The sequence below is a fragment of the Hemicordylus capensis genome, chromosome 5 (assembly GCF_027244095.1).
Source record: "Hemicordylus capensis ecotype Gifberg chromosome 5, rHemCap1.1.pri, whole genome shotgun sequence".
Lineage (NCBI taxonomy): Eukaryota > Metazoa > Chordata > Lepidosauria > Squamata > Cordylidae > Hemicordylus > Hemicordylus capensis.
This window is the reverse complement of record NC_069661.1, coordinates 129,007,194-129,034,112: the sequence shown is the minus strand read 5'-3', so window position 1 is coordinate 129,034,112 and position 26,919 is coordinate 129,007,194. Positions and strand designations below refer to the sequence as shown.

Genomic DNA, 26,919 nt, shown 5'->3' with positions numbered 1-26,919 from the left:
ATTTTGAAATTTTATTGGCTTTTACAATAACTTTACAGTCCAACTACATTCATTTATTTGATTAAGTAAATATTGACTTCCTGCTTAGCTGTCTGCGCGGTTTCTTCCCGTTTACCTGTCTGCGCGGTTAGCCTGTGGAATGCACTCCTGGAAGATATCAAGTCAAATCAAGTCAAGTAACCTTTATTATGGCCAGAGACCAGCATAAAATTATACATTAAATGAAGGTAATACTCGAGAAAAGTTACATGTTGATAGACATGATTGCAAATACGATGATAGATATTGTGAAAAGGCTAGAATTAAGAATAATTACAGTTTAAAAGGAAACAAGCTACAATACTAAGAAACTAAAACTGCTAAGAATACTATTTCCATAATAAAATGCACAGAAAAGATAAAAAGGGGAATTTAAAATAGTAATATAGCTGGAAATGATTACATATGTGGTAGAAAGCTAGAATTAAAATTAAGAATAGTTAAAACTAAAATGGTTACCATACATTGGAGCATTACTAGAAATGGTAAAGTTACACTACATTAATCTAATAAAATAGTATGCACTGTCATAGCGCAATTAGTATAATATGAAGATTATGGAGGTGAGTGTTTTCAGAAATCAGATTAGGGGAGCCGATCAGCTATCATCCTTCGCTGGATGCCAATCTCAGCCGCACAGAACTTGGCAACAATCTTTGTGGTGGGGGGTTAGAGTCAGATAGCTGCAATTGAGTATAGTAGTGACTCGTACGACCCGGAAGCTCATTCAGCAGTGGGGAAATAACAGCAGCATGAATGTCTATGTAGAACAGGCAGTATAGAAGGACATGCTCAATGGTTTCAATTTGTTCTGAGCCGCACGGGCATAATCTCTCTGCGTATGGAATCTTTCTGTAGCGACCCTCTATTACTACTGAGGGGAGACCATGGGAGCGGGCCAGAGTGAACGCCCTTCTATGGTTTGGGGCCTCCAGTTGAGAGAGGTATGTTGCAGGAGAGGCCATATATCTAAGCTCCTCACTTATACAAAATTTTGGGACACTGCTGAGATCTGCTTGGTGCTCAATGTCTGTGATGTGCTGTTTGATGATAGCTTTTGCCTGATTGTTACCCATGTTGATCAGGGACAGAGGGGCGAGGCCCAGGGTAGCTAATTTTATCTCAATTGCCTGAGCCCATATAGAATGGTAATCATCAAGAAGGGTTAGAGGGGCAAGACCAATTGGACTGAGGGATAGTTTAAGCTAATAGGAGAGCGTGGCCACCCACACCCTAGCCTCAATCTTGATCAGGCCTGTCTCTAGGCATAAGGTAGCATTGGAGACACATCTTGGTACATGCAGCACTGCCCCGAGGAACTTGGATTGTACCCTTTCCAAAGTCACGATATTGGGAAAATGGCCCAATTGAGCACCATAGAGTAGATGAGCTAATGACTTGGCTTGGAACAGCTCAAGAGCTGCAGGGACATAGTGGCCTCCTCTTGTGCACATAAATTGAAGAATAGTGGAGGAGCTTCTCTGAGCATTTAAGGCCACATGATCTCCGTGGGCTTTTCTGGAGCCACCTGAATAAAAGACTACACCCAAGTATTTAAATTGAGTCACTTGTTCAATTTTATGTCCCTCAATCCTCCAGGAATGGATCTTGGGCCTCCTAGCAAAGGCCATTATTTTAGTTTTGTTATAGTTGATTTCCAGACCTTCTTTCTTGCAGTGCAGCATCAGAGCCTTCAACGCTCTTCTAAGGCCAATAGGAGTTCTTGAGAGGATGACTGCGTCATCTGCATATATGGTGGCTAAGTGTCTCCCGGCAAGCTTAGGAGGATGGAAGTCAATGTTGCTAAGCTGGTCGACGATTGAGTTGATGTAAAAATTAAATAGGAGTGGGGCCAGAATGGAACCTTGCTTGACGCCCTTCTGTGTTAGAACAGCACTTGTAAAATGTCCTTGTGGGCTACACCTCACCTCGAGTGAGGTGTTAAGATGCAGGGTTCGAATGAGATGTAGCAGGTGCTGATCAATAGTGGAGACCTCCAGCTTCTCCCATAATCTTACACGTGAGATGGAATAAAAAGCTGCCTTAAGATAAATGAAGGCAGCATAAAGGGAGGTCGTCCTACAGGAGGAATATTTCCCGATGAGGTGCTGTAGGACTAAGCATTGATCAAAAGTGGAACACCCCTCTCTGAATCCTGCTTGCTCCTCAGCAAGAAGCTTTTCCTGTTCCAGCCAGTCCCTAAGTTTCCCATGTAGGTGTCTTGCATAAAGTTTACTGATGGTATTAAGTAGACTGATAGGTCTATAGTTGGCAGGGTCATACTTTTTGCCCTTTTTGAAGATGGGGACAATAATTGCTACCCCCCAAATCCTTGGGGATTTGGCCATTCACGTCAATGAAGGTAAAAAGAGATGCCAAGATGGGGGCCCGCCAGTCCAGATTGTTTTTGATAGCCTCCAGGGAATAAGGTCCTCACCTAGAGCCTTTCTCAGTTTTGGTTGGGCGACAAGACTGTGGATCTCTGAGATGGATACCTGAGTCCATGCTGGAGTGTCCTCTTTGGTACTAGAAGGGTCTCTGCAAGCAGTGGTGGGATCTTTATATAGATCATAAAAGTGTTTCTCCCAGGTTCCTGGACGAATGTGGCAGTCCAGGTGGCTTGGATCATAGCCGGGAGAGGATTTTGCGAGGCACCAAAACATGGCCGAGTCCCTGGATCTAGTGGCTTTGATTAATCTCGTCCAGGCTTCTTTCATGGCCTCATTTTTCTTGGAGACCAGCAGTTTTCCAGCCATCTAGCTAGCTTGCTAAGCAGAAAGGTGGGCTTAATATGGCCCCCGGGTGAAGGTCAGAAATAATGGGCATAGAATTGCTGCTGCATCACCTTCCTACGGTAATACCATAGTGAAAGCAGTCACGCTGTGGAGCAACTGAAGTGGGTTTGCTAGTTTGTGCAGAGGTATATTGCTGCAAATACTCAATGAAAATATTTTTAAAATTAAGTGGGGACAAGCTAAAACTACCCACAATTCAGCCCCCCCCCAAAACCCAGTCACAGATGTTATGGCTGGTCTTGAAAAAAATGATGACAAAAATGGTTTTCTTTTTTTATTTTCATTTTTTTGGAGTGTTTGTGCAGTGATAGCAGTGCTTCCAACCATTGCACAGCATCTGATGGAGTTTCTCCTCTGGCTACACATTCAGGCAGCACAAAGGTCACAAAGCAACAAATAAAAACAAAGGCAAAACAATACCCTTCCCCCTCCAAAACTGAGCTTGGGCAAGGAAAAGGGTAAATGTGTTCCAATACTCCAATCTCTCTCTCACTCTGCTTATTTCACTCATAGTTATTTCACTCATTGAAGGGCTAATTGTCATTTTTAAAAGCCAGGAAGGACACAACCCCCAATATGGCCACCGGGCCGCCGGGTGAAGGCCAAACTGAGGCCGAAGAGCACCCGAACGGGGCAAGGCTGGCAGGGGGAAGGGGAACCTCCGTGGACTCCCCCGCTGCCTCCAGGAACTCCCCTGAGGGGAGTACAAAGTAAAAATTATTTTTTTAAAAAATTGTCTGTGAAATCCCTGAACTGAACCAAATGGAGGGGGGAGGTTCAAGCGGGTGCCGGACCAAACTGGCCTCGTTGGGTTTGAGGTCAGTTCGGCCTCGAACCAAACCAGGACAGCCAGTTTTGTGCACACCCCTAGAGTGCAAGTCTGACCTGGTCATGCCCCTTCCTTCTGGCACCCTCCCTGCATGCAGTGGTGGCATCCTTAGCAACAGCCTGCTGGGCCATCGTGAGTGAGGCAGGCAGCAAGAGTGGCATAACTGTGAGATCCCCCAGGGCAGTAAGAGTCTGAGCCAGCTGCCCAGACAGCACAAGCCTCCCTGTCGCTGCCCCTACTGACAGGCACATCCCAATCAACACTCCTCTCTACTGCCAGGCACAAATTCTCTTCCTGTTCCATCCAGGCCGAGGCCGAGCATGTGTGCCAGCAGCAGCAGGCATGAGTGGAAATCCGGGAGAGGCAACAGTGCTGGGTAGGCACCTGCAGCCAGCCAGTGCACTCTTCCCTTGCTTGCCAGTGCCACACCATCCAACAGCCATGACCTGTCCAGAACACCACTCCACTGTCCGTGACTAGGGCTGCCATATTCAAGCTTCCCAAATCCAGGCAGTCTAATTTGCATATTATGCAAATTATGCAGCAACAAATTTGCATTTTATTTATGTATTTGACAGATTTGTATACCTTCCCCTCCTTCTCTGCCCTCCCAAGTGATCGGATCGAGAGTAAAATCCGGGCAATCCGGGCAGCGCATTTGAAATCCATGTAACTCCGAGTGGAATTTAATAGCTGGGTGGAGCAGCCAAAATCCAGGGGTCACCCTAAATTCTGGGGGACATGGCAACCCTATCCGTGACCATCCAGATCATGTCAACAGGTAAACTGAGTACTCCGTGCTTGTCTAGGCACTCAACAGGACTCAGGAGAACCTCCTTTAAGTTGGATTTTCCTTCTTATGCTACTTTAAAAGTTCTCTATTGTCTGCTTTCTCCATGCTTTAGGGGGGATGGGACTGATACTCAGTCCCAGCTTCTTTTCAACCCCTTCCCCCCCACTAAAAAACACAATGCTGTGAAATGGCTGGTGAGTAAACACAATAATTATAGACATCTGGACACATTTTGCATAGCAGTAGGAAAATATTGTGTGCAGTAGAAACTAGATTTTTGTGTGCAGTTGTCAATATGGAGACTTAATATGGAGCAGAGGTGTAGAGATAGATGAGAAAAATGTCTCAATCCTCAGATATAGCTTGGGAAGAAAAATAATCTCATCTATTCTTTGCAAGCACCTTTCCCCCTTCTTTCTCTTATTTTCCTTCCCTCACTTCCCTCCTCCTTCTGTCTCTTTCTCTTAAGTTCTCTAATAGTTTTCAGTTTCCCTTCCCTGTTTTTTCTTTCCTTTTCAATCAGAAATAGTTTGAGAGGTGATAATATATTGGGAATGGGGCTGGGGCTGGGGCTGGGGCTGCACTGCTTCTTGTGTGTTTGATAGAAACACTTTAACAAGGGCGGTGGTAAGCTTGGCCCTCCAGCTGTTGTGGAACTATATGTCAAAAGTTTTTTTGTGGGTTTTTTGTGTGTGTGTGTGTGTAGAGATGATATTTATCTTGCAGGTTGTATGTGCAAAATGCCATTAGGTCCAGGTTTCAAAATTACTTAACTGCACCTCTGGCAATCTGCAATGTCCACCTTGGTGCATGCAGAAAATAGTGGGATGAACTAACGCAAGAACAGCTAGGTGTGGATGCTCAGGAATAACTTCCACAAGCAGTTTTTGCATTAGCCCACAGAACCTCCCCAACATCTGGAAATACTAGAGCTGTACAGTCATGTCAGTCGAACAGGCATGTTGGAACCCCACACGTCCTCTGTTTTGGGTTGGAGGGTTCTGCAGTGATAGCGGGGAGTGTCCGACAGTTCAAATGGTCAAAAAGCTCCCTCCTGTCATTCTGGAACTCCATTAGGACTCTGTCTGTCAGACCCCTCCCCTGTTCTCCCCCACCCAGCCTCCTCCTCCTCTCCATCCCTAATCCGATGCCTGGGTGGGAGCAGTGGACAGGCTGCCTCACTTCACTCCAAAGGGAGCCCTGAACTAACTGCTTGCTTTGCTTGCAGGGGTGGGCTGGTGGCCAAAGCTGACAATCTCAGGTTGAGTTGGATCAGAACCCAACACCTTGGGCCTTCTTTATCCAAAGCTATTGTTCTGAACATCAGACAATTTCATGCAGTATTACTCAAACAAGATAATATCCAAGAAGGTTTAATGAGTTTTATTGTCTAACATGCAAAAGGAGAACTCACATATAATAAATGCTGTTTCCTCAGAATTTGTTGATGAGATCATTCAGATTGATGATGCTTGGACATCAAACCCATTAGGTAAAAAGACCATTGTTTTCAGCCAGGTTCAGGTGAAGATTAAAGGTCTCTTTCGCAGAGAAGGCATTTCACCCACTGCCGGTAGGATCAGCAAGGAGAAGGCAAAAGGCAAAGGCAAAAGAGGAGCCATTGCTTTCATTGGCTCTCAGGGAGGTCATTCACACAATCGAAAACTGTTTTCTACCCAAGTTTGGGAGCTGTGTGTACTCCCAATTTTTGATTGTGTGGAAGCAAGGTTAGAGGAAAACCTGGGTAGAAGTGATTGTGTGGAAGCAAGGTTAGAGGAAAACCTGGGTAGCTTTTTCTCCTACCTTGCTTCGCACAATCACTTCTACCCAGGTTTTCCTCTAACCTTGCTTCCACACAATCAAAAATTGGGAGTACACACAGCTCCCAAACCTGGGTAGAAAACAGTTTTCGATTGTGTGAATGACCTTGTTCTCTGCTTAAATTATCAACATGGCTTCCTTCTAGTTAGTAACAAAGATGAAGTCATTCTTCTAGAGTTACATACACCGAAATGAAATCTAACAATATTAACCTGGTTTGCTACTTGCATGCATAGTAAATCCATGATGCTGTTGAGGCAGCACACTTATGTTTGAAACTTGTCTAGTCTACGGGGTGTTACTATTGAGCTTTGTTCCACCAATTCCACTCTGATACACTTACAAGAAACAGACAAGCATCTAATATGAGTAATTACATAAGCTTGAGAAAATGCTTTGTTTCCAGTGTGACAGTACAATCTTGTATGAAACCAGCACAGGCTGTTTCTGTGCTCTTTTATTTGTAGCTTTAAAGTGTTCTGAGTTTAACCTGGCTGTCTTTTGTAAGATGTGTGGAACATCATTTTTAGCACTAAATGGCTTTGTGCATATATCCAAGATTGCTCCTGAGCAAAGCTGATATCAATGTTTTTAAATGTGGGTTTTTAAATCTGGCTCAAATGTTTTTAAATGTGACTCAACATTCTAGTGGAAGTGAAGAGATTTGCCAAGAGATTCTATATGATTTTCAGCTTTCAGTTAAAAACATCCAGATCCCTACAATTCATTAAATTGTGTAACAAGCTGTGTTTTAAACACTCTGGCAGATGAAACAATTTTTTTGATTGCTCAAATATCATTTTAAATGAATTATTACAGACATAAACTGCTTCCATGATCCTAGGATTCTGAATCCATTGCTCTCAAGTAACTGGCACAACTACTTTATCTAAGATATCAGGTTTGCTGATAACTAAAAGAAATTTCTATTAGATTTGTTTATTTTTTCACATTGTTCCCCATTCCTGTTATCTCTCAGTCAAGGGCACTTCTGCACCCTCATCACTTTCCCCCATCACCCCTGATATGTTCCTTACTGTTTTGTGGTAGCAAGCATGAATTGTCCCCTATGTTAATCATGGTCCACCCTGGTTTGCATTTGAATGGGCAGACATGTATGAGTACTGTAAGAGATTCCCCTTAGGATGGGAATGGGCACCTGCCTGCCTGCCTGCATGCAGCAAGTTCCAGGTTCCCTCCCTGGCATCTCCAAGATAGGGCTGAGAGAGACTCCCACCTGCAACCTTGTCCATGTAGACAATATTGAGCTAGAAGGACCTATGTCTGACTCGGTATGAAGGCAGCTTCCTAGCTTTCTATGTAATACTCATAAAAAACAGCATTGCTGCTGAATTCTGAAGAGCCTTCCCAGGCACTCTCACATAACACCAATCTTAATAATCAGAAATGCTGACACTGGATTCATCATTCCTTGTCCCTAAAATATCAAGTACATAGCAGTGAATATTCCTTGACCTGACATTGTCCCTCAATGCCCAGGTTATAACCATGGCCAGGAATCTATATATTGATTTCTCCTAGGCGTACCTGTCACTAATCCCATGTGTGACAGCTCTTGCGAGAGTTTGCAAGCAGCTGCCCATTAGCAATGGAGACAGGAGAAAATAGGGATGCTGGCCACCAGTGGGTGGCCAGCGGGAGCAGGCGGCAGCAGGCTGGCCCGGCTGCTGGGAGCAGCAGGTGGTGGTGGGCCAACCTGGCTGCCAGGAATTGGTGGGCGGGCGGGAGGAGGAGGTGGCAGGCCAGCCCGGCCACCAGGAATTGGCTGCTGGGCAGGCAGGCAGGAGGCAGGAGGAGGAGCTAGAAACCAAGGGTGGGCGCGTGGGAAGAAGCGGGCTGCTCCCACCAGTGGGTGGCTGGCCACCAGGAGCAGGCGGCAGCAGGCCAGTCTGGCCACCGGGAGCAGCAGGCAGTGGCAGGCCGGCCTGGCAGCTGAGAATTGGTGAGTGGGCGGGCAGGCAGGAGGAGGTGGCGGGCCGGCTTTCCAGCCAGCCCGCCAGCCATAAACTGCGGGCAGGTGGGGAGAAGAAGACATAAACTGTAGGTAGGGGTGGAGAAGTGGGCAGTGGGGGGAGAAGCAGGCTGGCCGGGCTGGCGGAGGCACAGATCCTCTGCGCCTGGCTCAGCTAGTACTTTATATTAGCTTCCACTTTGGCTGATGTGCCTGCTATATTCCTATCTGGGGAGATTAGATCTGATCGTAGTTCTCCATGTGCTGGTTATATCCAGATTAGACTTCTGTAATATGCTACTTGTGAGGCTGACTTTGAAGACATCTGGACACTTCACTTGGCCAAATGCTGCTGCAAGGTTTATAGCAGGAGCAACATGGCAGGAACACATAACACCTACCTCAGGGGTGTAGTGACCACTGAACAAGAGGGGACAATTGTCCCCAGGCCCCAAGGGTCTGGGGGCCCGCAAGTCTCCCCTCTCAGGCAGGATGCCCCCTTGCCCCCTCCCACACCCAGATATCAAGCAAAGCGGTCACTGGCTGGGAGCATGAGGCACGCTTCATCTCCCCAGCAGAGTTTCATTTCCCCGTCAGCAGTTGGTGGAATCCAGGGGCATAGCTAGGGGCCTGTATTCACCCCTCTCCCCAGTGGCCCTTGGAGTGAGGAAGATAATGAAGAAAATAGGGAGAGGTGGAGCTGGGGGCCCTCAGGAGCTTGGGGGCCCAGGTTCTTTGAACCCCTCTACTCAATTATAGCTACACCCCGGTGGAATTGCTGAAAGGGAACTCCTTTCCCTGGGAGCTTCTTTCTCTTTCAGCGATTCCACCAACCGCTCACAGCCCCAGTCTCAGCACTGACCCGCCACCTGCATCTGATGTCAGGTGCAGGGTGTGTGCTCTGGGGCGCACACACTTTGGGCACATGAAGGAACACCTGGGATGGGGGAGCCACTTGTTGAACTCTCCCCTCCAGCCCCTGCCAAGCTCCCTATGCCCTGGCCTAATGTTATGATTACAATGGTTGCCAGCATGCTTCCTGGCAAAATTCAAAGTCCTAATTTTGAGTTTTGAAGCCCTTTATGGCTTAGGACCAAGTGACAGGAGAAGGTGGTGTGTAAGGTATCAAAATGTCTGGCCTTTAAGATCTGCTTCTGTTTCCTAGCTCATCTCTACCTGAGATTCAATTGGCAGCGATAAGGGACAGAGTATTTTCAGTGGTGATCCCTCAACTATTAAACTCCCTCCTAGGGCAGATTGGCCCAGTCACTTGCCATGTTTAAGAAATGCCTGAAGAGCTTTTAAAAAAGAAAAGAAAAAATAAAGTTTTGGTCTGGCTGTTATTATTAGTGCTATTGCTGGTCTGCTTTTAATGTACTGTTAACGTTTAAGCTCTGCTTGTGTCTTTACTTGTTTTATTATATGTAAGCAGATTTGAGTTTTATGAAAAGTAGGATCTACATCAATTAGATGTAATCTTTGAATATTTTACATTTTAAAATTGTTTAATAGTTGGTTTTATTCTGTTTCTATTGTGTTTGTTTTTGTGAACCACCTAGAGCCTTTGGAGTCGGGTGGTATATAAATTAAAAACAAACAAAATTAAAATAAACTAATGCTTACACATCAGTTGCTGTTAAAGACACAAGAGTAGAGGTGGTTGAAAAGTTAGCAACACAATCTGTTTGTGCCAAGTCAGTGCCAAGTCTGATTAGTTTTCTTTTGTCAGGGAAATTAGGCTAAAGTAAATGCTTTGAGGTTTACAACTCTGAATCTAGAAAATAAAGTTCTGTAGTTTTAAAATTTGAGAAATAGTGATCAAACAATCTGTAAATGATGGCAGTTCCAATGCTAGAAAAGAGGTTTTCTGTAATTTATTTTAAATTATCAAAGTGTGTGTATGTGTGTGTGTGTGTGGCAGGGGAGATAACTGTGCCAATCTTTTCCCTAGAAGCAATGAATGTTTCAAGACTTAATTGTCTTTCACAATGAGTAACACGCACTGTCTTGTACTAGGGTAGGTCACAATCTCAGAAAAAGAGCCATGTAATTTCCATTGGAAGGAGTCCATTTTATTTATAAAACAGCTGGCTGCATTAGTGAGGAGGGAAAGAGCTCAACAGAAAGTCTGTGTCTGAAGGAGAATTATACATGTATTTGAAGCACCATGTCTCAGGACAAATAAATACAGTGGTGGATTGTCAAGAAAAGCTTTTTAAACTGTAGATAATGTTATTTAGGGAAGCAATGGAACCACAGAGTGATGATGGTGAGGTACAAGAAAACAGAATTCAAGTGGTCAGTCTTCCTTTGTATTTGCTCACCTTCGGTGCAGTCTTTTCACCAGCGGGTGGGGTTTTTTTCCTACTAGCTCTGCTGTTTTTAAAAGCAGCCTGATAAACATTGATCTACCAGGTAAACCTTTATGCCAAGAAAAGCTGCATTTTCTTAATGTGAGTGACTGAGATCCTGACTAATGAAGCCCATGCGTAATGGGAAAAGTTGTGCTAGTTCAAGGTGAGTGCATAGTTGTGCTAAAACAACAACCCAGGAACATGTGCCATTGCACAACAGGTCCATTTAAAACAAATGAGTCAGGCTGCAGTTGTGCACCATTGTACAAGCCCAAGCATACTTGCACAATATTATTCTGGAACCCAAGCTCCAGAGTTAGCGCAAGTAGTTAGTGAAACTGCTTTACGCTAGCACAGCATCCTTGTGCAAGAGCTTCGTTAGTCAGGATGTCAGCCATGGTTCTGTTAAAAGCTAGCAGAACCATGGAAGAAAATGTGACAGTCTAGTGGTGTTCTTAGCTACCATTATAACCTGGAATTCCAGATATGATTGTAGTTCATACAGTCTGCTGTGGGCCACCTCCAACCTCAGAGACACAATGCCTCTCAATACCAGTTGCAGGGGAGCAACAGCAGGGGAGAGGGCATGCCCTTACCTCTTGCCTGTGGGCTCCCCAGAGGCATCTGGTGGGCCACTGTGTGAAACAGATTCTGGACTAGATGGGCCTTGGGCCTGATCCAGCAGGGCTGTCTTATGTTCTTATTAAGAGTAAGGTCATCACCTCTCACCTCCTCCCAGTATGTCTTTCTTGATGGTATTGTTCCTCTCATCATCCTTGGGATGCAAGATGATGTTGGATTACAACCCCCACCACAATGGCCATGATAGTAGTTGTACTCCAACAACATCTGGGGATCCACATTTGGGAGAGCTGGCACTGTACCAATGTTACTGGAGCCGCGTAGAACTGGATGATGACGACGATGACAGTGATGTACATTTTATATACACTTCTTCCTCCAAGGAGCCCAGAGCAGTGTACTACATACTTAAGTTTCTCCTCACAACAACCCTGTGAAGGGAGGTTAGGCTGAGAGAGAAGTGACTGGCCCAGAGTCACCCAGCAAGTATCATGGCTGAATGGGGATTTGAACTCAGGTCTCCCCGGTCCTAGTCCAGCACTCTAACCACTACACCATGCTGGCTCCCATGATGTCGTTGCTGTAGCAATGCATGCTGTGGCTTCAGTCTGACCTTTAATGTAGAATACTGCTGGGTAGATTTGTACCCAGCAGTACCTCCCCTTCTGTTCAAGATCTGAGAATGTTAACTGAAAAGTTCTGACATGTATAGCCAAGCTGTTGTAGGCATCTTAAAGGACAAGCTGTTTCATAGCTTAAGATATGGAACCTGAGCAAAGGTTTTGCATTTTGCCTCCTGCTTCCCCTGCCCAATCCAAAGTGGACAGGAAAACATCTCTGTTGTTGCCGGCATAATAGATTACATAATATAAAGTGTGTGGCCTCTTCTCTCAGTATCTGTTACAACACCTGTGGTGATGTAGCCTTATTACTCAATGGATGAGAACGTCATAGCACAATTGTGTTAATAGTAGGCTAGCCAGGCTGCAGGGAGTTGTATAGCAGGGAGGCCTTCATTAAACCACAACCCACCCCCGCCCCCGGTCTCATCCAGTTTTAGTCAAATCAAGGCCTCCAGTAGCCTTTTAAAAACAAGAGCTAGGAAGCCATCACAACAAATAAGAAGGCCAGAGTCCCCTCTGCTCACCCTTCTATAATCTGAATACTGGTCATGCAAGCGAAAGAGTGCTGCATTTGCCAAGATTTCCTCCTCTGTATAACCAGTACAATGCTCATCTGATCCCCACTGAACAATGTGGGAGGGCTGCTACGTTGTGCACTGCTTGAGATATCTGGCTGATGGATGCTGGTCTATTTGCTGGACTGTTGCTTAGAGTTTCCAAGGATAAAGCAGTCTATACATTCACTAAATATGAATATGTAATAATAGATGTGCCCTTGGCCTCATCCTTCTGTTCTTAGGAATTCAAGTCCATCACGTAGGACTCACATCATTGTTGCAATCAGGAAGTATGTATGCAAAGAACTCTGAGAAAGTTTAACTCATTCTCTGTGTAACAGTCAAGTTGCACAATACTGATGAATAAGTGCATTGGAAAGAATGGAAAATTACTTGATGTGAGTATTCTTATATAGGTCCTTCCTCTTACACCACTTCCTTTTCTAAATTTAGATGAGTTTCAGAATGCAGTTTCATAAATCTGGATGTTCGTAGGAAGTATATTTTCCCCCCATTGAACTAGAAGGAATCCCTTGATACTATGAGTATGGTGTTTTTGCGTATGTGGATGTATGCTGTTCGGAAAAACATGTATTTTCCATCAGCACTAGGGGGCAGAACATTGCCACTTGGCTGTCCGTACTTCCCATTGTCCCACTCCTCTGCCTCCCACTGTCTCCACTGAGACATTAGGTTTTTGGGTTTTTTTTTTGTTATTTTCTTGTGCACTTCCAGTTTATTGAAACTCTCTAGGGTCCCCCTTCTTCTGCTGAGATGTCCAAGGAGCTTGGAATGGAAGAAACGAAACAAATAGGATTTGGTATAGTTTTAAGTGTCTCCTGGTTCTAATTCTTAATTAATAACTTCCTGAAATCCTGCAGATTGTTTGCCTTTAATAACTTGTCTGAAATCCTATGTACACTAGGCACACACTGGGAATAAGCCCCATTGAACATAGTGGGACTTACTTCTGAGTAAACTTGCAAGCATTGTGCTGTTGAGACCATGACTTCCTTTTAATGTTATATTGTTGTTCTTTCTTTTATTGGTGTTGGTGAGGGATACAGCACAAGATTGTAAAGTGCCACAACAAATTTTCTAGACTATTGCTAAAACAATTGTCTAAATTATGATAAGAAACCTTTAACATGCCTGTAACTTTTTGTGTTTCTTGTCAGAATGAGATGAACATTGCATATATGAAATTCAAGCAGTACTTACTTGGACTATATAAGTATCTTACCACCAACAGCCTAGATTTATTTCAATGGGCTTGTGCTTGTTTGTCTAATTCAGATCTGCACTCTTTTGAAGCAGACTCAGGAGTCTTGGCCACTGATGGTACAAGACAGGAGGACTGGATGAGGGAAGTGTTAGCTTTGTTCCTCGCCAGCACCAGTGCTGATACTCTCATTCTGGAGGCACAGTGCCCAAATGAGAGCGCAGAACCATACACAGCCCAGAGAAAGCTATTAGCCCTTTTGTCTGAGATGGTGTCCATAGTAGGCCCCACTCATAATTCTGATTGGCCCTCCTTCGTACAAACAGTTTGTAATGGTCAAGGCCCATCTGTGAAGCTCAGTCTCTGCCACTTGAGCATCCTAGCTTTCAGTTGGCACCAGTTTCTAGCCGTAGTTAGGAACATGCCTGCAGTCGTCTGAGATGCTGCCTCTCCATGCAAACCCTGAAAGCAAAAACAGAACTAGAGCCTATTCAAGCCATTACCTATTCCAATCATGTCCCCCATTCCACTACCAATTTTAGCCCAGCTTTCAGAAAACATCAGAGCCAGACTGGGGGTACTGAGAGGGCGGTGGGATGTATGTGGGGAGGGTGCTGAATTTTGAGAATAATGAGAATTATTCTGAGAATAATTATTTTGAGAATAATTAACGGTGGGAGTTGAGGTGCAGGGGCACCCGGTGGCGCACACCGGGAATATGCCCAGTTGCCCTGTGGGCCAGTCCGAGCCTGGAAAACATAGACACAGCCACGAGTAACTCAGGGTCAAAAGAGGTTTCTAAAGAAACCCCCACTCCCAGAGTCATGGCCTTTTAAGCTTGACGTAGCTTGACATAACCTCAGCATGTCATAATCTGGCCCTGGTGTGGAGACAGACATCCCACTGCATTTTTTGTTACCTGTACTTCAATGCAAAAGTGTTTTAGTGGTCCCATCTCTGATTTGTGCCCAGTGGGCAGAAATAGAATCATTCCTAAGTCTCCTTGTACCAAAGGTATGCAGCACATTGCCACCATTGTGCTGCTGTACACTGGCATTACATTGCACTAGCAGAATGCCATCAGTGCAAAGGGAGGGGAAGGATAGAACTAGAAACTTGGCAGGAGTCAATCATATCCCCAAAGATGCCTACAAAAATGTACCATACGTTAAAACGCTCCCATTTAAGGCAACAAAATCTCAAATGACTGTTCCCCACAGGCAACATGAACATTTTTTTTCAAAAACCTGATTCAGAAGGCAGTTACAACTGCTGGACTAGGAATTTATAAGGCCCAACTAGGGAATACAGATTGTGTATATGTTATTTTGTTTATTATTATTTATTCAATTTCTATACCGCCCTTCCAAAAATGGCTCAGGGTGGTTTACACAGAGAAATAATAAATAAATAAGATGGATCCCTGTCCCCAAAGGGCACACAATCTAAAAAGAAACGTAAGACAGGCACCAGCAACAGTCACTGGAAGTACTGTTCTGGGAGTGGATAGGGCCAGTTACTCTCTCCCTGCTAAATAAAGAGAATCACCACATTAAAAGGTGCCTCTTAGCCTTTTGCCTGTGCCAATAGAATGTTGCATTCTATTTAGTAATCTTTTATGTAGGGGCGTATCTAGGGTAGGGCAGGCAGGGCACGTGCCCCAGGCGCCACTTGAAGGGGGGCGCCATTTTTTAAAATAAAAAAAATGACTGCTGAAAACCAAATGGCCACTGTGCATGCTCCAATGGCCTCTGTGAGGCCCTAGGACATACCAGGCCTCTCAGAGGCCATTTGAGCATGTGCAGTGGCCATTTTGTTTTTTTCAGTGGCCATTTTTTTAAAAAAAATATTTTTAAAAATGGCCACTGCACATGTTCAAATGGTCTCTTAGAGGCCTTAGAGGCAAGTGGGGGGAGGGGGAACCATTGCAGACCCCCCACTGCCTTTGGGAAGCCCCCCAAAGGGGCTACAGGTTAAATTTTTTTTTAATTTAATATAATATAAGTCACTGTACACATATTCAGTTTGGCACGATGTACAGAGAATCAGGGCTTGTGAATACTGAGCTGAAGCTTATGAGCTAGGATTGTATTCATTTCTCTTACTTTGCTTCTTGTGATAAGTGAGTTAAACGTGATGTCTTAATAATATGGCTATTAATGGTGAGTTTGTCTTTGAATCAGTGTGAAATCCTTAGTTTTAAGGCCCACTGGGAGTTTCTTGCTCTCTTTCTCTCATTTTAACTGTCTTTCTGAAAAACTAGAATAAATTCCAAGCAGTGACACAGTTTACTCTGCATATCCTTGAATTATTTTCAGAGTATCTGGGAAAAGTCAAATTCTCCATTTATTTTTATAACTTATGTAATAGTGATGCTACAAGGCATAGTAGAGAATTAGACAGGCACTTCTGTTTAGTTTTCCAAGTACACCTCCACATAGTATTTGAATATTTCATGAGCCCCAGCATACTGAAATTTGTAGTTTTCCAGCATTTTTTGGTCTGGCTGCATCCACTGCTAAATAGTTCTTGAAATACTAAAAGATTAACAAGCTTGACTTATATTTTTCAGCTGATATTATGGTGAAGTTATCTGAAAGATGGGTGTCAGATGTTTGGACAGGGGGCACAATTTCAGTGCTTGCCCTAGGTGCTATTTTCCCTAGATACGCCTCTATGTTTTGCTAATTACAAGTTTGTCCCTGTGGGGATCCTGTAGAGAATGTGGGGGGTGGAGTCAGAAAAGAAAAGAAGGGAAAGGAGAAGGAGAGAAATGGAGTTGTTTCTGAATAAAGATTAGTTAAACAAACCTAAGATTGCTTTGTGTTAGTGAAGGAAACAGCCATAAAAGAGTATTTCAAGATATGCATCACCCTGCCTCATGTCTAGAGAAATGTGGGAGCATGCCATGTAGGGCTTAACACAAAGAGGGCCCGGCTTAACATCCAACAGCCAAGAAGGAGACCAAAAAGAAATGAAACTTGTCCTTGCAGAAACCTTGCAACCTTGTTTCTGTGCTCCAGACAGACAGCCACCAGGAGCTTTCCCAGACAGCAGGTTTTACTGCGAGGTTTTACTGTGAGTTCAAATTTGCCCCCCAAACCCAATTCAAATCAGGCCACATTCCAATGTGTAATGAAAAACTGGAATTGTGTGTGTAGTTCTGCTCCCCAATAGCTCACAGGGATTTCAGGGTAAATATGGCAGGTATATGCTGCAGGTATATGCTGCAGGAATATGGCAGGTATACGCACACCCTCCATTCTGGAGGAGAAGTGAGCTAAAAGCCCCATCTGGAAATGCTCTAGGAGCTTTCCCAGAGAGCAGGCTTTAGTGGTTCACTGCGAGGCTTTACTACGAGTTTGAATTTGCTCCCCACCCCACAAAAAAAAAAAAAACAACCAATGCAAAAAGTGGATTTTTAAAAACTCTAGACATAAATTGGGCTAGGCTCTAACACGCAATGAAAAACCCAATCATGTGGGAAGTGCTCTCCAGTGTCTCGCACGGACTTCGACACAAATCCAGCCGATGTGCAAATGCACACTCTCCATTCCAAGCTAAAAGTCCTGTCTGGAAATGCTCCAGAAGCTTCAACTTCACTGCTGCAATGGAGACTGCAGGGACAATTGTCCCTGTACAATTGTTAAATGTCACTGGGTGAGCATCAACAGTGCCCGTAATAGAAAACAGCACTTCAAAAGACAAAGGCAAAGTAACACTCGAGGAATGTGCAGTTATATAATTTCTGGGAGATGTCTCAGTAAGGACAGTAAGGAGGAACAGAAAACTGGTGGAAACTAGACCACACCTCTGAATCACTAGGAATAGTAGAGGTACTCCAACCCAGTGAGTAATGCAGAAGCACTGGGTGAAATTTGATACTAGGTGGAACCACAAATATATTTAACAAGACAGAGAGTCTCAGGGCAGGCTTCATACATTCCCTGAATGCTTCATAGGAACATAGGCAGCTGCCATATACTGAGTCAGACCATTAGTCCATCTAGCGCAGTATTGTCTACACAGATTGGCAGTGGCTTCTCCAAGGTTGCAGGCAGGAATCTCTCTCAGCCCTATCTTGGAGAAACCAGGGAGGGAACATGAAACCCTCTACTCTTCCCAGAGCAGCTCCACCCCTGAGGGTAATATCTTACTGTGCTCACACCTCTAGCTCACACATTCAAAGCACGCTCATTATATACCAGTATTGCCCCCATATTGTAGATGGCAGCCTAAAGCCACCCAGCAAGTTTACCGCTGAGCAGAGATTTGAACCACAGGTTGCATTCACAGCCATTCCTCCACAAAAAGATTTGCACACTGCAAAGCTTCAGTAACGGAGGCCCCTGAAGGAAAGGGGAGTGTTTCTTTTATGTGAAAGATAACTTACCATTTACTAAACAAAATGTCCCACTTATTTACACTAAAAAAAATGGAAGGTTGAACCAGATCTATTTAAAGGATCCTCCTCAGTTACGCAGCTAAGGAAAACAATTTATGGAGAGATTCTAGAAGTGGTCTATTTTAAACCCGAATTAGAACGTCAACGCTACAAACACTACACTTCACAGTACTTGTTGCAACCCGATCAGCATATCACTCTCTTTAAGGAGAAAAAGGTCCCTTTTCATTTATGGGAAATGAAGTGGTGTTTATACCACCAAGTACTGCCGCTTAACGCAGCTAAGCCATGGTTCCCAGAGAACCAGCAAGAGCATCCCAAAATCACCTGCAAACAGAAAGCTAGTGAGCTAGGCAAGACATCCAGGAAAACCCACTCACATTTCTTAAAAGAGTGTGTGGTAGCCAAAAGCGTGTGTCAGGGAGTAAGCAAGCTGTTAGAGTGGCCTGATTTGGAAAAACAGACTTGGGAGGAACTAACTTCGGGTTTGAGAGATAGAACCTCTTTTCGGGGTCCCAGAAAGAAGCCCTCAAGGAAACGGGATGGAACGGGTGCCCTCATATGAGGGAACTGGAATGTTCCCCTTCTTATAATTAGGTTAGTAAACCTGTATGTCATTTATGCAATGCTCCTGCATAGGAACAGGGAGGGAAGACGTGACCAAGAGGTCCACATGGATAAGACAGTAAATTTCTTCTGGAAAAGTCTGTATGGTTATGTGCAGAAAGACAAGTGTATCTCTTCTAAACAGCAATGGGACAAATTGTGGAAATGGACATTGGCCATAACCCCCCCACACACACCATTACCTGATGTGCCTTGAAATCCCTCCCCCCGCCCGAGTTACAGTACTGCCTGCATATACTTTATAACCTTGTTGGTTACCCAATCCTTGTGTGTAAATCATGGTATGTACAAACAACCACTTTGTATATAATAGTGCTTTGGTAATGTACTGTATGCTTTGGTAGTTTGTTGTTTCAATTAAAAAAACTTGTTGGAGATGCCAGGGAGGGAACTTGGAGCCTAGATGCTCTTCCCAGAGCAGCTCCATCTCTTAAGGGGAATATCTTACAGTGCTCACACTTCTAGTCTCCCATTCATATGCAACCAGGGTGGACCCTGCTTAGCTAAGGGGACAAGTCATGCTTGCTACCACAGGACCAGTTCTCTTCCCTTGTAGTGGTTTCACTTCACATTGGTTTCTTTTCACACATTCCCTGAAGTGGCCTTCAACTTTTTGGAGAGGAGAACTGGTCTTGTGGTAGCAAGCATGACTTGTCCCCATAGCTAAGCAGGGTCTGCCCTGGTTGCATCTGAATGGGAGACTTGATGTGTGAGCACTGAAAGATATTCCCCTCAGGGGATGAAGCCGCTGCTCTGGGAAGAGCATAAGGTTTCAAGTTCCCTCCCTGGCTTCTCCAAGATAGGGCTGAGAGAGATTCCTGCCTGCAACCTTGGAGAAGCTGCTGCCAGTCTGTGAAGACAATACTGAGCTAGATAGACCAATGGACTGACTCAGTATATGGCAGTTTCCTATGTTCCTATGAAGGACTCCTCCTTCTTAGAACATGTTAACAGTGGTGTACCTCTCAGCAAGCTTTCTCTGTCCTCTGCTATTGTTACAGAACTCCCCGCTCCCCTGCAAAGCCCACCAGTCTGCCTTTCTTTTGGCCTTCACAAAACTGACAAAAGCATTTTTATTTCAGAAGGCTTCTAAGATAGTGATGCTGGCTTGGCTGAGGGACTTCACTATTGTGCAGTCATTCCTCTTGCTGTGCTGTGCTCTGCTGTGATGTTTATGTTCCTAACCTCTTCTTTTATATTGGCTGTTCAAACTGATATTGCTTTGTTTTAAGATAAATCGCTGTGATCCAAACAACAGCACATCTAGTTTCCTATGCTCAAGGGGCTTCTGGGTCTGTGTTTTTTAAACAGCAGCCCACCCACATGCTGTGTAGCAACCACTTTTAAAAAACAGCTTACGATATAATACAGGGGTCTACTACTGTTTACAGGTTTTTTAAAAAGCCCTCAGTAATAAGGAATAAAACATTGCACTGCCATAACTGCTTAACTTTCCTCTGAATCACACTGTACCACAACTGACCTCCCTAAGTCAAGAAGAAAAATGTACACGTTTTCAAAAGGCACAAAAGGCAGACAATTTGAACGACAATGGCTTATTATACACTTGAGGTCTTTGAGAGAAGAAGCCTGGGAACTATGAAGCCTATACAAAACAAGCGATTGTTGCACAGAGTCTCATTACTAAAAATAAATAGGGGGAGGAATTCACAGCATACAACACAACCCTATGCATGTCTACTAGGGTTGCACGTTTTGTATTTTTTTTGTTTCGATTTCTACCAAATCCAAATCAACCCCATTTTGTATTTTGTCTGAAATTAAGCCTTCCAAATCACCCCAGTTTTGTTTTGTATCCGAATTAATCTGAATCTGAATCTGAATTAATTCAGATTTAAAAATGGGTCATGTGGTCAAAAGAGTGGGTGGGGGTTATAGTGCCCAATGAGTGGAAGCTACCACAAAAACTTCAAAGTGATTGAGCAAACTGCTGATTTTTGGTGAATTTTTGAAGTTTGTGCGTCTTTCAGATTTTCCCCATAGGGTATGATGGAGGTTTCAGGAAAAGTATAGCTTCACGCGGGGGGGTGGGGTGGAGGAGGGGTGGCCCAGAATGGAATGTGGTTGGTGGTAGTGCCCAGTTGGTACAAGGAAGCGACCACAATTTTTTCAGAGGAATTTGGCAAAGGGCTGATTTTTAAAGAATTAATGAAGTTATGTGTCTTTCAGATTTTCCTCGTAGGGTATAATGGAGGTTTCTGCAGTCCCATAACTCCACTTGAGGGGCACTGGGGTGGCCCAGAGCAAGTGGTGGTGTAGTGCACATAGGGTGCCAACCACCCACATGGGTTGCCAACATATGAAGTACAGGGTTTTGTTGTTCTAAAGGTATCTAGAACAACAAAATCTAGAGTAGATTCTCTAGTAGCATATGAGAGTGGATTCATGATATTCATTAAAAATATCATTTGCTACCAGATAATCTAAACTCAACACCTCAGAAACAACAAAGCCCAGTACCCCAATGGGTTAGCTATCCAGGGGGGTGGTTGGCACCCTCTGTGCACTACACCACCGCTCGCTTCAGGCCATCCCATTGCCCCCCAGGTGGAGTTATAGGGCTGTTGAAACCTCCATTATTCCCTATGGGGAAAAATCTTAAAGACGCGTAAACCTCAAAAATTCCTAAGAAATCAGCCCTTTGCCCTATTTGGAATCTCAGTGCACCACCCTTGGGGCACTGCCACCCAACCCACTTGTTTTGCCCCTGAAGCCCCACATAAACAAGTTGAAAGAGTGGAGAGAATGATGAACAACGACAACACTTAATTTTTTGGCACAGTTATTTGAGAATTTTGCAGTGTGTGGGAGCCTGTCCCTGTGTCACTAGCACAGCAGTACAACCCATTTGTGGTTTCAAGCAATCTTTCAATAAAAACACTCCCTCCCAATGGAGCAGTGACCACAGGTCATTTGAGATAGCAAGATAGACCAATGAACTGCCTTGGTACTATGGAACAGCTTCAAATGTTCATTTAACTGAAGTGGAGTGAGCCATAGCCCAAACAAATCAGCCTACTGTTCAGAATTGTTGAGATTTATCATCACTGCATTTAAGGAAGTGCAAAACCATGGATCTGGTTACAAGAAAGAGAGAAGCAACTAAGATTCCTGGGGATGTCAATAGATTGACAGGGGTATTCCCCACCCCTCTCCTTTTGTCTCCTGTAGTCCCATTTTGATGACCTGTCCCTGCAATGGCAAAAGTTGTGAACCACTGGCTTAGACATCATGTCCCACCAAATTACATTGTGGCCTAAATTACATTAGACTGCTCAACTTGGGCAACAAAACTTAGACACCACTATAACTCATAAAAATCAGAAGAAAAACAAAATAGCTCTTCAAAAGACCCATGAACAAGTGAAGAGATTCTTTCTAAACCTTTGGAAAGAAATACCTGTGTAATTTCAGAGCATTCCTAACCAGCTTCTCGAAAAGCTTCTACATACAATTTATACCATGGCTTTTAGCAAGAGCTTTGGAATTGCATTGAGCTCCCAAATATATCTGGGTATTTCTGTCTCAAAATGCTGTCTTCCAAATCCCTTTGCAAGGTCAGTTTGCATTTCAATCACACTGAATACAACACATACTTAACTAAACCAGTCATGCTCAGCAGCTTTTTGCATATCTTATCTTCTGCTAATCACTCAGTGCCTCAGCTGGAGTGGAGAGAGTCAGAGAAGTCAATTTCAATTGCAATGCTTTTCTGAAGAACAAAGCATTCTGTCCGAAACATAGTCATTTTGATTTGGAAACAAAAATCTCTGTTTTTTAATTCTTGATTTTGCAAAATTGCCATTTTTGGGCACAAAACGTTTTGTACCTGAATCGAAATGCACAACCCTAATGTCTACTCTATGCAGATCCACTGCACTCAATGGGACTACTCCCAGGAGCATAAATCAGGTTACACTCTAATGCACAATGAAAAACCTGAATTGTCTGTGAAGTGCTCCCCAATAGCTCACAGGGGCTTCGGGGTAAATCTGGCCATTAAGTGAACGCACACCCTCCATTCTGGAGGAGATGCAAACTAAAAGACGTATGAAAAAGCTCCTGGTAAATGTGCATTCCAACCGTAACCTCTTAAAGCTGACTGAAAGGGGCTCACTTGGAAGGGCTTTAAAAATAATTTTTAAAAAGAAAGAATTGCCCAGTACTTAAAATAACAATATTGAAATAGCTGGGGAAAATTAAGAGTACTCAACAACGACAGAATAATTGTTTATCATTGATAACACCTTGATCATGAAGGAGGTTTTCCCAGGGTAAGGCTCATCCATTGCACTGCAGGTGTGCTGACCCCTGTGATTTCCCCAAATGCGGGAAACTTGACTGCATAATTTGTGGTAAAGGTGAAGTGTGCCATCGAGTTGATTTAGACCCCTGGTATCCACAGAGCCCTGTGGTTTTCTTTGGAAGAATAGAGGAGGGATTTACTATTGCCTCCTCTTGTGCAGTATGAGATGATTCCTTTCAGCATCTTCCTATATCTCCGCTGCCCAATATAGGTGTTTCCCATAGTCTGAAAAACATACCAGCGGGGATTCGAATGGGCAGCCTTCTAATTGTTAATCAAGTATTTAACTGGTGCACCACTTAAGGTGGCTTGTGGTAGTTATATATATAACTAGCTGACCCCACACAGAGCATCTGTGTGGTTGTGTACTGAGTCTGTGTCATCCTCCCCCCACAACTCTCTCGCTCGCTCTCCCCCCCACAACTCTCTCGCTCGCTCTCCCCCCCACAACTCTCTCGCTCGCTCTCCCCCCCACAACTCTCTCGCTCGCTTTCTCCCCCCCACAACTCTCTCGCTCGCTTTCTCCCCCCCACAACTCTCTCGCTCGCTTTCTCCCCCCCACAACTCTCTCGCTCGCTTTCTCCCCCCCACAACTCTCTCGCTCGCTTTCTCCCCCCCACAACTCTCTCGCTCGCTTTCTCCCCCCCACAACTCTCTCGCTCGCTTTCTCCCCCCCACAACTCTCTCGCTCGCTTTCTCCCCCCCACAACTCTCTCGCTCGCTTTCTCCCCCCCACAACTCTCTCGCTCGCTTTCTCCCCCCCACAACTCTCTCGCTCGCTTTCTCCCCCCCACAACTCTCTCGCTCGCTTTCTCCCCCCCACAACTCTCTCGCTCGCTTTCTCCCCCCCACAACTCTCTCGCTCGCTTTCTCCCCCCCACAACTCTCTCGCTCGCTTTCTCCCCCCCACAACTCTCTCGCTCGCTTTCTCCCCCCCACAACTCTCTCGCTCGCTTTCTCCCCCCCACAACTCTCTCGCTCGCTTTCTCCCCCCCACAACTCTCTCGCTCGCTTTCTCCCCCCCACAACTCTCTCGCTCGCTTTCTCCCCCCCACAACTCTCTCGCTCGCTTTCTCCCCCCCACAACTCTCTCGCTCGCTTTCTCCCCCCCACAACTCTCTCGCTCGCTTTCTCCCCCCCACAACTCTCTCGCTCGCTTTCTCCCCCCCACAACTCTCTCGCTCGCTTTCTCCCCCCCACAACTCTCTCGCTCGCTTTCTCCCCCCCACAACTCTCTCGCTCGCTTTCTCCCCCCCACAACTCTCTCGCTCGCTTTCTCCCCCCCACAACTCTCTCGCTCGCTTTCTCCCCCCCACAACTCTCTCGCTCGCTTTCTCCCCCCCACAACTCTCTCGCTCGCTTTCTCCCCCCCACAACTCTCTCGCTCGCTTTCTCCCCCCCACAACTCTCTCGCTCGCTTTCTCCCCCCCACAACTCTCTCGCTCGCTTTCTCCCCCCCACAACTCTCTCGCTCGCTCTCTCCCCCACAACTCTCAAGCTCCCTGGCACATTTTGAGGTGGAGAACCGCCACCAGCCTCCTTCTGCCAAATTCCCTGGCAGAATTTCCTGGCCCTCCACAAACTCCATCCCCAGTCCCTAAACTCCCTGCTTCACAACCCCAGCCGGCGAACTCCCTGGCTTTCCGAAGCGGCTGCCCACACTCCTCTCCAGCTGCTGCTTTCTTGCTTCCTGAACTCTTGTGCGCTGTCAGCCAATCACCTCCTCCACCTCTGTCAGCCTATAGCCTCCTTTCCTCCCTCCCCTCTGTCAGCCAATTGTCTCCTTTCTGCCATGTCCCCACACATGGCCTGAAATAAATATAGAAGATACTGATTGATTGATTGATTGATTGATTGAGTGATGTCAAGTCAGTGTTGACTCTTCATGACCACATAGATAGATTCTCTCCAGGATGATCTGTCTTCAACTTGGCCTTTAAGGTCTCTCAGTGGTGCTTTCATTGCTGTCATAATTGAATCCATCCACTTTGCTGCTGGTTGTCTTCTTCTCTTTCCTTCAACATTCCTCAGCATTATGGACTTCTCAATGGAGCTGTGTTTTTGCATAATGTGTCCAAAGTATGATAGTTTAGCCTGTTCATTTGTGCCTCAACTGAAAATTTTGGATTGAAAGTTCAGCTTTTGCATCCATAGAGTGTCACAGGGAAAAACATTGTCCAAACTATTCTTTGTAGGTGTAGAAACGTCACTCATGGCATCTAAATATCCTTTCCAAGGCTATCATTGCAACCCTACCAAGTGCTAGTCTGCGGCATCAAGAAAGAAAGCAGTCTTTCTTGACTGCTGGATCCTTTACTGTTGACAGTCAATCCTAAAAGGAAGAAGCTACCCACCACTTCAATGTCTTCATTATTAATTCTGAGGCTGGTTGCTGTACCCGATGTCATTAGTTCAGTCTTTACATTTTGTTGTCATCCCATTTTCTCACTGTACTCCTTGACTTTCATTACTGGAGCTTACAGATCATTCGCATTCTCAGCTATCAGAGTGGTGTCATCATCATAGCTCAGGTCATTGATGTTTCTTCCTCTAATTTTAAAACCATGCTCATCTTCTTCCAATCCAGCTTCTCTCAGTATATGTTCAGCTTATTAGTTGAATAGATAAGGAGAAAGTAGACAGCCTTGTCTTACTCCTTTGCTGATCTGGAACCAGTCTGTTTCACCATGTTCCATCTGGACTGTGGCTTCCTGCCCGGTGTATAGGTTACTCATGAGAACAATGAGATGCTCTGGGATACCCATTTTACTAAGGATATTCCACAACTTGACATAGTTGATGCAATTGAAGGCTTTTCTTTAGTCAATAAAGCACATATAGACTTCTTTTTGGTATTCTTTGGCTTTTTCAATTATTCAGCGTGCAGCAGCTATGATGTCTCTTGTTCCTCGGCCTTTTCTGAAACCTGCTTGAACATCCGGCATTTCTCTTTCCACATAGGGCTCTAATCTGTGTTGGATGATTCTGGGCATTATTTTGCTACCGTGTTTCCCCGAAAATAAGACAGTGTCTTATATTAATTTTAGCCCCCCAAAATGCACTAGGGCAATTAGCGGTACATCAGAAATTACTGCTAGGTCTTACTTTCGGGGTAGGTCTTACTTTCGGGGAAACAGCATGTGAAATTAAAGATATTGTGCGATAGTTTGCACAATCTGTTGAGTCTCCTTTTTTTTGGCATGGGTATGTAGACTGACTTCTTCCAATCTGTTGGCCACTGTGTCGTTCTCCAAATTTGCTGGCATAGTTTGGTTAGAGCCTTAACTGATTCTTCTTCTGTTGCCTGCCATATTTCTGTAGCTATTCCATCAATTCCCGTAGCCTTCCGACTTGGTAATGACCTGAGTGCTTATCTAACTTCATCTTCCCGTACTAGAGGTTCTTGCAAGTGGGGAATATTTTCTAGAGTATCTTGGATGTTGACATCCCTGCTGTACAGATTTTCAGTATACTCCTTCCATCTCTGTTTGATCTTGTCTGAATCAGTTACTATCGATCCTTTGGCATCCCTTAACATACCAATTTGAGGTTGGAACCTGTCTTGTGAGTTCAGAGATCTTTTGGAAAACTTTCCTTGTTTTTCCATGTCTGTTTCCATCCTCCAGGTCTTTACAGATGTCATTGTAGTATTTCTCCTTGTCTCTTCTAACAGCTTTCTGAAATTCCCTATTAAGTTCCTTCCTGAGGTCTTTATCTTTCTTGACTTTGGCTTCTCTCCTCTTCTTAACAATTTCCACCATCTGTTCTGACATCCACTTTGCTTCCTTCTGCTTCTTTGTCTTTGGCAGTCTCTTTTCGCGTCTGTCCTTAACAACTTCTTTGATTTCATTCCACAGATTCTCTGATTCCCTATTAATGTGGTTCAGGACTTCAAAGCAGTTCCTGATGTTCTCCTTGAAAATGGTGCGTACATTCTCAAGATCAAACTAGATAGCTTTGTTTTTCCACTTTA

The 26,919-nt window shown here is 44.7% G+C and overlaps 1 non-coding gene across 1 annotated transcript; it reads left to right on the top strand.

The window, feature by feature from the left end:
* The first annotated feature begins 22,863 nt into the window (after window positions 1–22,863).
* Window positions 22,864–23,029, top strand: LOC128328630 (U1 spliceosomal RNA). Its single transcript, XR_008309346.1, has one exon. It is a non-coding gene; the product is annotated as a U1 spliceosomal RNA (small nuclear RNA).
* The last annotated feature ends 3,890 nt before the right edge of the window (window positions 23,030–26,919 follow it).